The sequence below is a fragment of the Pipistrellus hanaki genome, assembly GCF_964339955.1.
Source record: "Pipistrellus hanaki genome assembly, chromosome: 15".
Classification (NCBI taxonomy): domain Eukaryota; kingdom Metazoa; phylum Chordata; class Mammalia; order Chiroptera; family Vespertilionidae; genus Pipistrellus; species Pipistrellus hanaki.
In genome coordinates, this window is record NC_140517.1 from 28,417,517 (window position 1) to 28,429,175 (window position 11,659).

Sequence of the window (11,659 nt, forward strand, 5' to 3'; positions counted from 1 at the left end):
CCTTGAGCCATTTGGCCAACAGAAGGGTAATATTGTGCTGATTTTCAGCCCTGCTGAATGTTGCATTAATGTGCTAACTACTGTTGGTCTTAGCCTCTGGCAGTTACCTTTTCTCCTTTTAAGAAAAAATATTTTTATTGATTTCAGAGAGGAAGGGAGAAGGAGAGAGCTAGGAATATCAGTTATGAAAGAAAATCATTGATCAGCTGCCTCCTGCATGCCCCACACTGGGGATGGAGCCCACAAACTGGACATGTGCCCTGACTGAGAGTTGAACGGTGATCTCCTGGTTCATAGGTTGATACTCAAACACTAAGCCACACTGGCTGGGCCACTTTGAGTATTTTTGCCAATTCTTCTGGCCTGCAAAGTTTCTGTTAAGAAATCATCTGACAGTCTTAAGGGAGCTTTCTTATAGGTAATTAACTTTCTCTTGCTGTTTTTAGGATTCTCTGTCTTTAAACTTTGCAATTTTATTTTATTATTTAAAAAATTGATTGATTGAGAGAGAGAGAGAGAGAGAGAGAGAGAGAGAGAGAGAGAGAGACATTAATTTGTTGTTCCACTTATTTATGCATTCCTTGGTTGATTCTTATATGTGCCCTGACCAGGGATTAAACCTGCAATCTTGACGTAGCAGGATGATGCTTTTAACAAACTTAGCTACCTGGCCAAGGCTAACCTTTGCCATTTTAATTACTATGTGTCTTGGTGTGGTCCTCTTTGGGTTCATCTTGTTTGGGAGTGTCTGTGCTCTCTGGACTTGTGTGTCTTTTTCCTTCACCAGGTTAGGGAAATTTTCTTTTATTATTTCTTCAAATAGGTTCTTGATCCCTTTTCTCCTTCTGGTACCCTAATAATGCAGATGTTATGATGCTTCCTGTTGTCCCAAAGGTCCCTTAAACTATTCTAATTTTTAAAAATTCTCTTTTCTTTTTGCTGCTCTGATTGTTTGTTTTTTTTTCTACCTTGTCTTCCTAATTACTGATTTGATTCTCTGATTCATCCAGCCTACTATTTATTTCTCCCAGTGTATTAATTTCAGATAATGTTTTCTTCATTTCTGACTTTTAAAGTGGTTTCTATGTCCTTTTCATGCTCTTGAGCATCTATATATATATATATATATATATATATATATATATATATAGTCTAAACATGCATATGCATACATCTATATTTCTGTTTGTCCATGTACATTAACAAATGAGCTCAATTTCTGACTCCAATCTAGCACCATAATATTTATTCTAGCATCCCCCCTCACTTATTCTTCTCAGTCAGTAAAAAACCTGTCGCCCTCATTATTTCCAATACATTTACTTATTGTTCAACTCTACTATACATGTAAAATAGTTTCAGAATTAATAGCCTATACCTGTTTGAGAAACAAATTTGCCAACCAGAGTGTTTCTCCACAGCTCTCTTTGCTTTAGTCTTACAGTATCTAGTGAAAATATCATCTCAGCTCCTTTTTTCCTCATAAGTTTCAGTGTGGCTGAGCCATCCATTTGTAAATATTCATTTGTCACTGGGTACATTCTATCTTGATTTCATGACATTCTGGGTGGTTTCTAAAAATTTGCATACAGAAAAATCCATTCTTGTGGTTTACAAGTCTATAATTAAAAAAAAATATGTTTTATTGATTTTTATAGAGAGAGAAAAAAGGAGAGGGAGAGAGAGAAACATCAATATGAGAGAGAAAGATCGGTTGCTTGCTTCCTGTCAAACCTGAAACCTGGGTATGTGTTCTGACTGGGAATCGAACTGCCAACCTTTCAGTGCATGGGATTATACCCAACCAACTGAGCCATACTGGCTAGGGCCAGTTCTATAATTTTATTTTTTGGACAAATTACACAAACTGATTTTGCAACATTGAACCAGCTTTGCATTCCTGGGATAAGCTCCATTTAGTTGTGACATATTATCATTTTAATATATTGCAGGATTAAATTGGCTAATATTTTGTTGATGAGATTGCAATTATGTTCATGTGATATATTTGTGTGTAGTTTTCTCGCAAAGTCTTTTTTTATTTTATTTTAATATCAGTATAAATCTGGCCTCATATAGTGGGTTGGGAAAATTTCCTCCTGTTTTATTTTTTCTAAAAAGCTGTGTAGAATTGATATGATTTCTTCCTTCACTGTTTGGTAGAATTCATCAACGAAACCATCTGGGCATGAAGTTTTCTTTGTTGGAAGGTTTTCATTACAAATTCAATTGCTGATAGATCTAGCACTATTCACTCTATCTATTTCTTCTTGAGTGAACTTTGGTAGCTTCCTATAAAGTTAAACATATATTGTGAATGCCGCATCCATTTGCATCTAGGATTCAAGGTCTGGAGAAGGGGCTGCACTCCAGTGAATATACTAGACAAGAAATATAAATTTAGAAGACATGGGGGAGCCACATGGAGACCTTATTCTCCTGAGGAGAGGCTCTCTGAAACCCAGCTTTATATTTACTTCAAAACACATTTTCCCTTTAGGAATGCAAACAGGCATATCAATGGCAAAGTTTGGTAAACTATAAAAGGATTGTCAGGTTAGGGGATTGCCTTCAGCCATTTGGCCAACAGCAATATTATGCTGATTTTCAGCCCTTGCTGAATATCAAAGTCCTTTAGCCTTCCAGCAGACTTCTTCCATAATTATGCTACTTGTTGGTCTTAGCCTCTGACAATATATTTATCATACAATTTAACAATCTCACTCCTAGATATTTACCCAAGTGAACTGAAAACTTGCATTTACAACAAAACCATTTAATTCAGAAGTTCATGGCAAGTTGTGGGACACACTACAAGAATATTTGGGAATGGTTTCTACTTGATGTTGATTCTCCGGGCTTCAAGACCAGATAACCCTAGCCCTTGGCCACAGCTGGACACTGAACCAGGATGGCCTACACAGAAGAGTCCCTGGTCAGGCTGGACCAATTAGAACCCTTTTATAGAATTTGGAACTTGGGTGGCTGTCCCATAATGTGAGACTCAGGTGCTGTGGTTGATGGTGGTGGTGGTGGTAGGGGCGGTAAGGGAGGGACAAAGGGGAGAGGTGCCATGTTTTCTGCCATGTGGTTGCAGGAGACAGAAGAAGTTGGGGAAGAGAGCAGATTAGGCACAGGGGAAAAGGCTGGGAAGAGAGATCTGAAACACATGGTTTTCTACTAAGTCTCTTTGTCCTAAGCTCTGGGCCAGATTCCCATAGGAAATGTTGAACAAGGTTTTCATTACTTGCAGGAGAAAGCGTAATGCTCAAATGTCTCTCCTTGGACATTTTATGTTTTCTTCTAGGGAGGAGAGTTTTTCTGTTACCTGTCACTTACCTAAACCAGTTTAGCTCAGTGGATAGAGCGTCAGCCTGCGGACTGAAAGGTCCGGGGTTCGATTCCAGTCAAGGGCAGGAGGCAGCTGATCGATGTCTCTCTCTCATCGATGTTGCTAGCTCTCTATCCCTCTCCCTTTCTCTCTGTAAAAATTCAATAAAAAATATTAAAAAAATAATAAAAACATTCCCATGTTGAACAAGGTTTTCATTACTTGCAGGAGAAAGCGTAATGCTCAAATGTCTCTCCTTGAACATTTTATGTTTTCTTCTGGGGAGGAGAGTTTTTCCATTACCTGTCACTTTCCCTCAAGTGGCCTCCTCCTCCTTAGTCTAAGTGGTGGGCCACTGTGGTTGAGCCTGCTTCCCTCATTTTCATCTTGCACTTTGACTTACTGCATGGGGGGCACTCAAAGGACAGCCTGGACCAGGGTGTTGTAAGGAGGGACACCAAGGTCACCTGAATTTTGGACAAAGAATATAAAAAAGCAACAATGATAAATGATAATGGGGAAGAAGATTCAGGGCTTTGGTTTCCTAGGGAGCGAAAAAACAAACTTGTTGCCTTGAAGGTATTGAATGTTCTTGAGAGCTCTTATTATTGTTGTTGTCATTGTCTTTATTGTTATAACTAGACTTCACTGAGCACAGTAGTTCTGGGTGTCCCTGTGTTTTCCCTACCTCCCACACTTGACAATTCATGGTTACTGTGGACACATTTTAGATGGAATCAAATTAGACTCTGGCTGTTGTTGAAACAATTTAGGAAACTAGAGTTATTTTCTTCTCTTTTTCAATAGAATTTAAAAAGACATAAAGTGCCGAAACCGGTTTAGCTCAGTGGATAGAGCGTCGGCCTGTGGACTGAAAGGTCCCGGGTTCGATTATGGTCAAGGGCATATACCTTGGTTGCGGGCACATCCCCTGTAGGAGGCAGCTGATTGATGTCTCTCTCTCATCGATGTTTCTAGCTCTCTATCCCTCTCCCTTTCTCTCTGTAAAAATTCAATAAAAATATTTAAAAAAAAGACACAAAGCAAAATGTAAAGAACATTATTTGTTGGTTTTCTAAGTGGCATATAATGTTATTTAAATAAATAGTTGAATGAACGTTCTGAATGGACATATCTGTTGTTCATTTTCTGAAAAAAATATCATGGCCTTATTTTTTGCACAATTTCCTTTGCTGACAATATAGGGATTCAAGTGCAAGAAAGCCTGTTGGTGATCCCCTGTCTGCATGCAGTTCTCTAGGTTCCAGGAATGATGTTAAGTTGAACTTGGCCTCAGTTGCCTGAGTAAATGTAGATTTGTACTTCCAATGCTAGATAACTTGCTCGTTATCTGAGATTTAGGAGCTGGAAACCTGTAAGCTTTTGGTGCTGATTATGTCAGCTGTTGTGATGCTAATGATTCACATATTAAAAAGAAAATCCTGGAAACCTGCTAACGGAGGAATATCAAAGCACATTCATTCCGTTTTCAAAGGTGCCATTCTGAGAGGTTTAAGGAGGCACAATTTTATTTGGTCTTGTTACTGAGGGTAGTACGCATCCCTCCTTATTTCTGAACACTGTTTTTCCTTAAAAAATTGCAGAAGGTAGGAATAGGTAATTCACAAAGAAAGGCAAATGGCCAATACACATGAAAATATGTTCAACTGAACAAATGCAGATTGAAGCAATGAGGTAGTTTCCCTTCAGCCACATGAGAAAATATTTATAAAGGCTGATGGTAAGCCCCAGAGTTGCTGAGAAACTGAGTACCTTTTATGGTACAATCTGGAGCTGTGCTTCAGGTTTAAACTGCTCCCTGTGGCCCCGAAGCCAGACCTCCAGGCACTCATCCTAAAGACCTGGCGGGACACTCTGTGAGGACGGAGACAGGTTATTTACTAAAGATTGCTCCGGAGAGAGACTGGAAACAGCCAAATGACGGGTCAGCTCTCCCTGGAGGGAGGCGGTAGCCAGAATGAGGGCGCAAAGGTGGAGGCATGTTGTGATGTATCACCAAATAAAAAGCTGTAAGGATACTTATGATTCCATTTCTGTATAAACTCTGTATGTGTGTTTAAAAACAGTAGTCTGCCCAGTCACAAGAGACAAATACTACCTGATTCTACTGATGCGGTGCCTGGAGGAGTCAACTCCACAGAAGCAGAACGTGGGATGGTGGTTGCCAGGGGCTGGGAAGGGGCGGATGGAGAGTTAGTATTTAATGGGGAAGAGTGTCTGGGAAGATGAGAACGTTCTGGAGACGGATGATGGTAATAGCTGCACAACAGGTGAATGTACATAATGCCACTGAAAATGGTTAAAGGGGTAAGTTTTATGTTACTCATATTTTACCACAATACATTAAAAAAAAAAAAAAAAAAGCAGCTGGAAGGATATTTGCCAAAATAGCAATGCTATCCTCCGGGTGGCCAGTCTTTGTCTTCTTCACAATGAGCATTCCTTACTTTTATAGTCTGTGAGCCCATCTTGGCCAGCCAGCGAGCTGTGGATTCATTGAATCCGTTCACAACTTTAAAATGATGTTGGAACCTGCCTGCCCCCACACCTTCCCTCAGGTGGTCCTGTTTGACACATTTCCCCTAGAAGCTCTGTGTCATTCTTGCCCACCTTCCTTACCCCTTTCACTCCACCCCATATTTCCCCACAAGAATGGTGGGGGGCCAGACTCTGGGCCTGGGTCCAGCCACTTTGCCTGGTAGAGGAACATCAGTTTTGATGCCTGCAGCCTGCTCTTACTCACAGTAGCCACCATCACCTTTTCTAAGCACTGAGGGCTTTGTGGGCGGTGGAGAGGACAGTCTGGGGGCAGTTCATGGAACCCACAGCAGCAAAGCTGGGAACCGGCTTGGGCTTGGCACTTGCAGAACAAGGGGCATACCCAAGGACCAGCCACCAAACTCCTCACCGCCCAGTTTCTGCCACCTTCCGCATCCCTGCCCTCCCTGCTCTGGAACCGGGGTCGGAAAGAGGTGGTGATTGGCTGGTCTTGGTCACGTGCCTGTGCATGCTCGCAGGGCTCAGGATAGGGTGTTGATGAGTAGACCTTTGGATTTCTCACAATGACAAGGGGCAGGGCATCCTCAAAAGGCAGCTGGAAGGGAGAACTGTGCAGCCCCAGCACATCAGCAGTTATCCTCTAGACCAGTGTTTCCCAAACTTTTGACATATGTGTACCCCTTCTATAATTTTCATAACGCTGAGTACCCCTCGTACTCATGAGAACGTAGACTTAGGCACAGCTAAGCACGGTGCAGTGCATATCCCCACCGAACTCCGGTGCGACGCGTACCCCCACCAAACTCTTCCCGTACCCCTGGGGGTACGTGTACCACACTTTGGGAAACACTGCTCTAGAGCTTAGGACCTTTTTGCAAGCTGTTCCTTCCGTCTCCAAACCTTTGCCTGATTAGCTCCTTGTTATTTAGTTCTCAGCTTGAAGGCCACCTGTGCAGGCTTTGGCCACCTTGGTGCATCCCTCAGGCAGGCCACCTGAGGTCCCTCCGTCCTGATCCTGTGTTTTATTTTCTGTAGTGCACTTACCTTCATCCTGGGGTGTTGTGCTCCTTTACTAACCTGCATGTTAGAGTCACCTCTCCCTAGTCCTTGTATTAGTCAGATACAGCTGCTGTAACAAAATATCACAGTTGGGGGCCTACACTTGGAAATGGATTCTCTCACAGTTCTGGAGGTGGAAGTCCAAGATGAAGGTGTCAGCAGGTTTCATTTCTTGAGACTTCTCTCCTTGGCTTGCAGATGGCTGCCTTCTCACAAATGTTCTCATGTGGCATTTTCCTCTGTGCTCACTCATCACTGTTGAAACTTCCTCTTCTTATGAAGACACCAGGTGGAAATGTTGTGACTACCCCGACTTTTAATGGTTTCTTTTTACTGTATTTTTAGTGGTAAAATATATGTAGCATGAGGTACAGATGGAGTAGAGGGGGAGAGGAAGTTTTATCTCCGTCTGGGAGGGCAGAGAGAGGGTAGCTGACCTGGGTGCTGAAGACTTAATAGGATTTTTTTGTGGAAATGGGTAGATGGATAGTGGCTGGCATTTACCGAGTGCTTACTCAGTGCCAGGGACTGTGGTAAGTGCCTACAGGTATTAATGCTTTTTGTTCTATCATGACCCAGTGAAATGGGTGCGGTTGTGCCCTTACTTACAGACGAGGAAGCCAAGGTTCATAAAAGTTAAGACACCTCTGCCCATGGGTGTGAGTGGGGAGTTGGGTTGAATCCTCGGCAGGCTGACTCCAGAGCCTCTGCTTTATCACCGGCCTTCCTGCCTGTGGGACACTGGGGGTGACTCCCATCCAGCAGGACCCGGATGATCTGGATCAGAGCTGTCAGATCTTGCAGGAAATACCACAAATGCAAGTACATTATTCTCTCTTCAGTTGTCCTCCAGTGTCTCTCATGCAATTGAGGAAAAATTCTCTGTTTTGTTGCTAGTGTGCCAGTGTGTCTAGACTACATTTATTTTTTTTTAAATATATTTTTATTGATTTCAGAGAAAGGAAGAGGGAGAGAGAAATTAAAACATCAATGATGAGAATCATTGGTTGGTTGCCTCCTGCACGCCCCCTACTGGGGCCCAAGCCCGAAACCCAGGAATGTGCCCCTGACCGGAATCAAACTTGGGACCCTTCAGTCCCCAGGCCTATCCTCTATCCACTGAGCTAAACCAGCCAGGCCTAGACTACTCTTTATTTTTTATTTTTTATTTTTTTGGTTAATCCTCACCCAAAAATATTTAAATATTTTTCCATTGATTTTTAGAGAGAGTGGAAGGGAGGGGAAGACACACACACACACACACACACACAGAAACATCCATGTGAGAGGGACACATCTATTGGTTGCTTCCAGCACTCACCCCTATCTGGGCGGGAAGGGCTACAACACTGCAACTAAATCGAACCCATGACCCTTCAGTCTGTGGGCCAACGCGCTATCCACTGAGCAATACCAGCTAGGGCGAGGCTACTTCCGTCTCCTTTGTGGAGGAAGACACAGGCATGCAGGCAACAGAATGTACAGAGTTTTGTTTGGTCAATCGTAATATTTACGATTACGATTACCTATTGAGGGCTAGAAATCTGGGTTTACATTCAAGGTAATGATATAAAATTTCCTTTTGAAGTAGGAATACTTAAATAAAATAAAAATGAGTTGATTTACGTACCATCATTAAGTCCATGACATGAAGGTCCGCTGCCCACTATGGTGGAGGAGGGGCCTGGTGAGCGGTTAGCCCCCACTACTCCACCCGACCGTGTGTCCCTCAGGGGGTCCTGGGAGCCCTCAGCAGGACGCTTTCTCTCCCACAGATGCTCCTGGAAATGCGAGGGCTTGTCCGGGTGGCTTCCCTGACCATCCCTCCAGCCTCGGGTTCCTGCACGTGTGTCTCTGGACTCAGGCTCATCGCAACCTGTAATTTTTATTCCTGTGGCAGCAACGGGGTTAAGAAACAAACCTTATCTGTTGACCCACCTCGGGCTTCTGATGTGCTTTGCTCCATTAATAATTTAGTGAGGTGGACTGAATTGGATTGATTTCCCCCCAAAATCAATACACAAATGATTATTGTTTCAGGGCACTTCTGAGTGCTTCGGCAGGGCCGAGGGGAGCTGTGATTGAAGACTGGAGCTGTGCTCAGCATCCAGAATGACTCCTGAGAGGGTTATGTAAACCAGGGGTGAACTGGTGCTAACATTTTTATTGCAATAAAAGCCTTTTTCCTTTTCTGAACGGTGCTTCAACGACACACGTACCATCACTGTTCCCGGCCTATAATTTTAAAATGACCGCTCGATACTGGAGGTGAAGTGATTTTACTGCTGCTGGTCTATTAAAGTTGTGAGAGCCAGCGAGAGCTTGGAGAACGCCTATGGCTGGATGTGTGTGGCCACACTGAGCCCTCACTGTAGATGTGCCTGCAGATGTCCCAGGGCTGGTCAGTGAGTGGTGGTGGGAGGGGGTGGGAGGTGGAGGGGGTGATGCCTGGGCCCCTTACGTGGTGGAGCAAGCGCTGGGCATCAAGCCTTGTCCTCCTCCCCCCAAAGAACGGGAAGAGACCCAGGAGCCGCACCAAACCCAAAGCAGCAATGCGGCCTGGCTGCCTCCTCTCTCACAGGTAGAAATGTTGTGATAACCCTGAGTTTTACTGGTTTATTTCCACTGTGTTTTTATTGTGGTGAAATATACATAACACAAAATTTACCATTTTAACCATTTCTAAGTGTGTGGTTTAGTGGCATGAAGCACATTTATCGCCACCATCTGTCTCCCCAACTCTCCCCCCCAAACTGAAACTCTGTCCACATTAAACACTAACTCTCTCCAGCCCCTGGTCACCACCCTTTTAATTTGTCTTTACGAATTTGAACTCTAGGTACCGCATGGAAGTGGAATCACACAGTATTTGTCATTTTGTGACTGGCTTATGTCACTTAGCATAATGTCCTCAAGGTTCATCCATGTTACAGCCTGGGTCAGAGTGTCCTTCCTCTTAAAGACTGAATGATATTCCATCGTGGGGGTATGTTCCTTTTTGTTCATCCATTTACCCGTCGATGTGCTTGGGTTGTTTCCACCTTTTGGACATTGTGAATCATGTTATGAACATGACTGGGTAAGTATTTCCTGAAGCTCCTGCTTCCAGTTCTTTGACTACGTGCCCCAGAGTGGAATTGTTGAGTAATATGGTAGTTCTACGTTTAACTTTCGGAGAAACTGCCAAACTGTTTTCCATAGTAGCTGCACTATTTTATATTCCCATCAGCAATGTGCAAGGATTCTAACTTTTCCACGTTCTTGCTAACACTTTCGATTTTTCTTCTCTCTTTCTAATAGTAATCTTAATGGATATAAAATGGCATCTCATTGTGATTTGTATACTTTTAGTATTTTTTAAATTCTAATAAACCTTAATCCCCTTTCCCTAAAGCGATTTTTTCTCTCCTTACCCCCTTACGTGTCCTCCCACCATGGGATTTAAAAGTTGTAGGGTATTAGATGCCGTTCAGAAATCCCATAGTCACAGGCTTTCATGTTTGTTTCTACTTAAGTGGCTGCGATTTTAAAACATCATTTGAGAAGCAGGAATTTAAATGTCTGTGAGAGAAAATAGCCTTTTAGAAGACACTGTCTTGGGAGGCTCATCGGCAGGGGCCCCAGAAGAACCTTATAACGCACCAGGGAGGGGCTCTGCCCACGGAGACACCAGCTCACAGTGCAGACAGAGCTCTCCTCTGGCCGCTGGCTCGCCAGTAGCTGGCCTTGGGTGTTCCGAATGCTTCTCTCCAGGGGCCTGGGCCCTGCGGGGGCTGCTCACAGTCCTCCAAATGCACTCTGGCTCTGCGTCTTGACTGGTATCCTGGCAGAACAGAGGAAGAGTCAGAATGAGTTCTGGGAAGAGTGGAAACGTTCTGAGAACAGGAGTTGGCTGGAGAGGGTTTTGGTAGGCAGGGCTAGTCCCATAGGATCCTGAGGCTCAGGTTAAAAACTCTGAAGTCTGTTCTGTGGCATTTTCTGCAGGGACATGAGTCACTTGGCTCATTAACAATATGAGTTGTTGATTGGGAGGCTGGTGATCACTTAGGAGGCTTCTGCAGAGAGAGGTCCCGGAGAGAGGGGATGGCGGCTGGGACCAGGGAGGTGGCCGTGGTGATGGAGAGAAGTGGACAGACTGGAGATGCACGTGGGGACTATCGGCATTAGTGGTGGGCGGTGTGGGAAGATTGGAGAAGTTATTTTCTCAGGAAGTGATGTGGCTCCGAGCTGAGCTGGTGCAACAGGGAACGTGAGGAAGGGGAGGTGTCCAGGCTAGCGTTCAGGTGGGACAATGAAGGGTGGCTCTGCACTAAACCTGGACCAGGGGGTTGTAGGACCTTGTTTCAGTTTCATTTGCCAAAGCCACTTTTGACCTTTGACCCTCAAATACTGTATACTCTAACTATTTGAAATCAAGAAAGACAATCACCACTCAACTCAGCATCCTCTACGTAGTATTCAGCAACCAATTGGATAGGAGAGGGCTTAAGTTTGCATCTGCAAGTAGGCAAATGGCGGAGGGGGTGAGAGGACTCTCCAGAGGCGTGGCTTACTCTGTCCTGTGGCAGCCTCAGGGCATGCAGCCTCTGGGTGTGCAGTGGCAGTGTCCATTGTTCCGGACAGGGATTTATGGGGGACACCTCGGGGCTCCTTCCCTCTCTCTTCTGCTTGTCCCCTTCTTCTCACTCCTGGAAGAGATTGCAGAAGGCCTCACTGGCCCCCAGTCCACATCTCATGGGACAGACATGA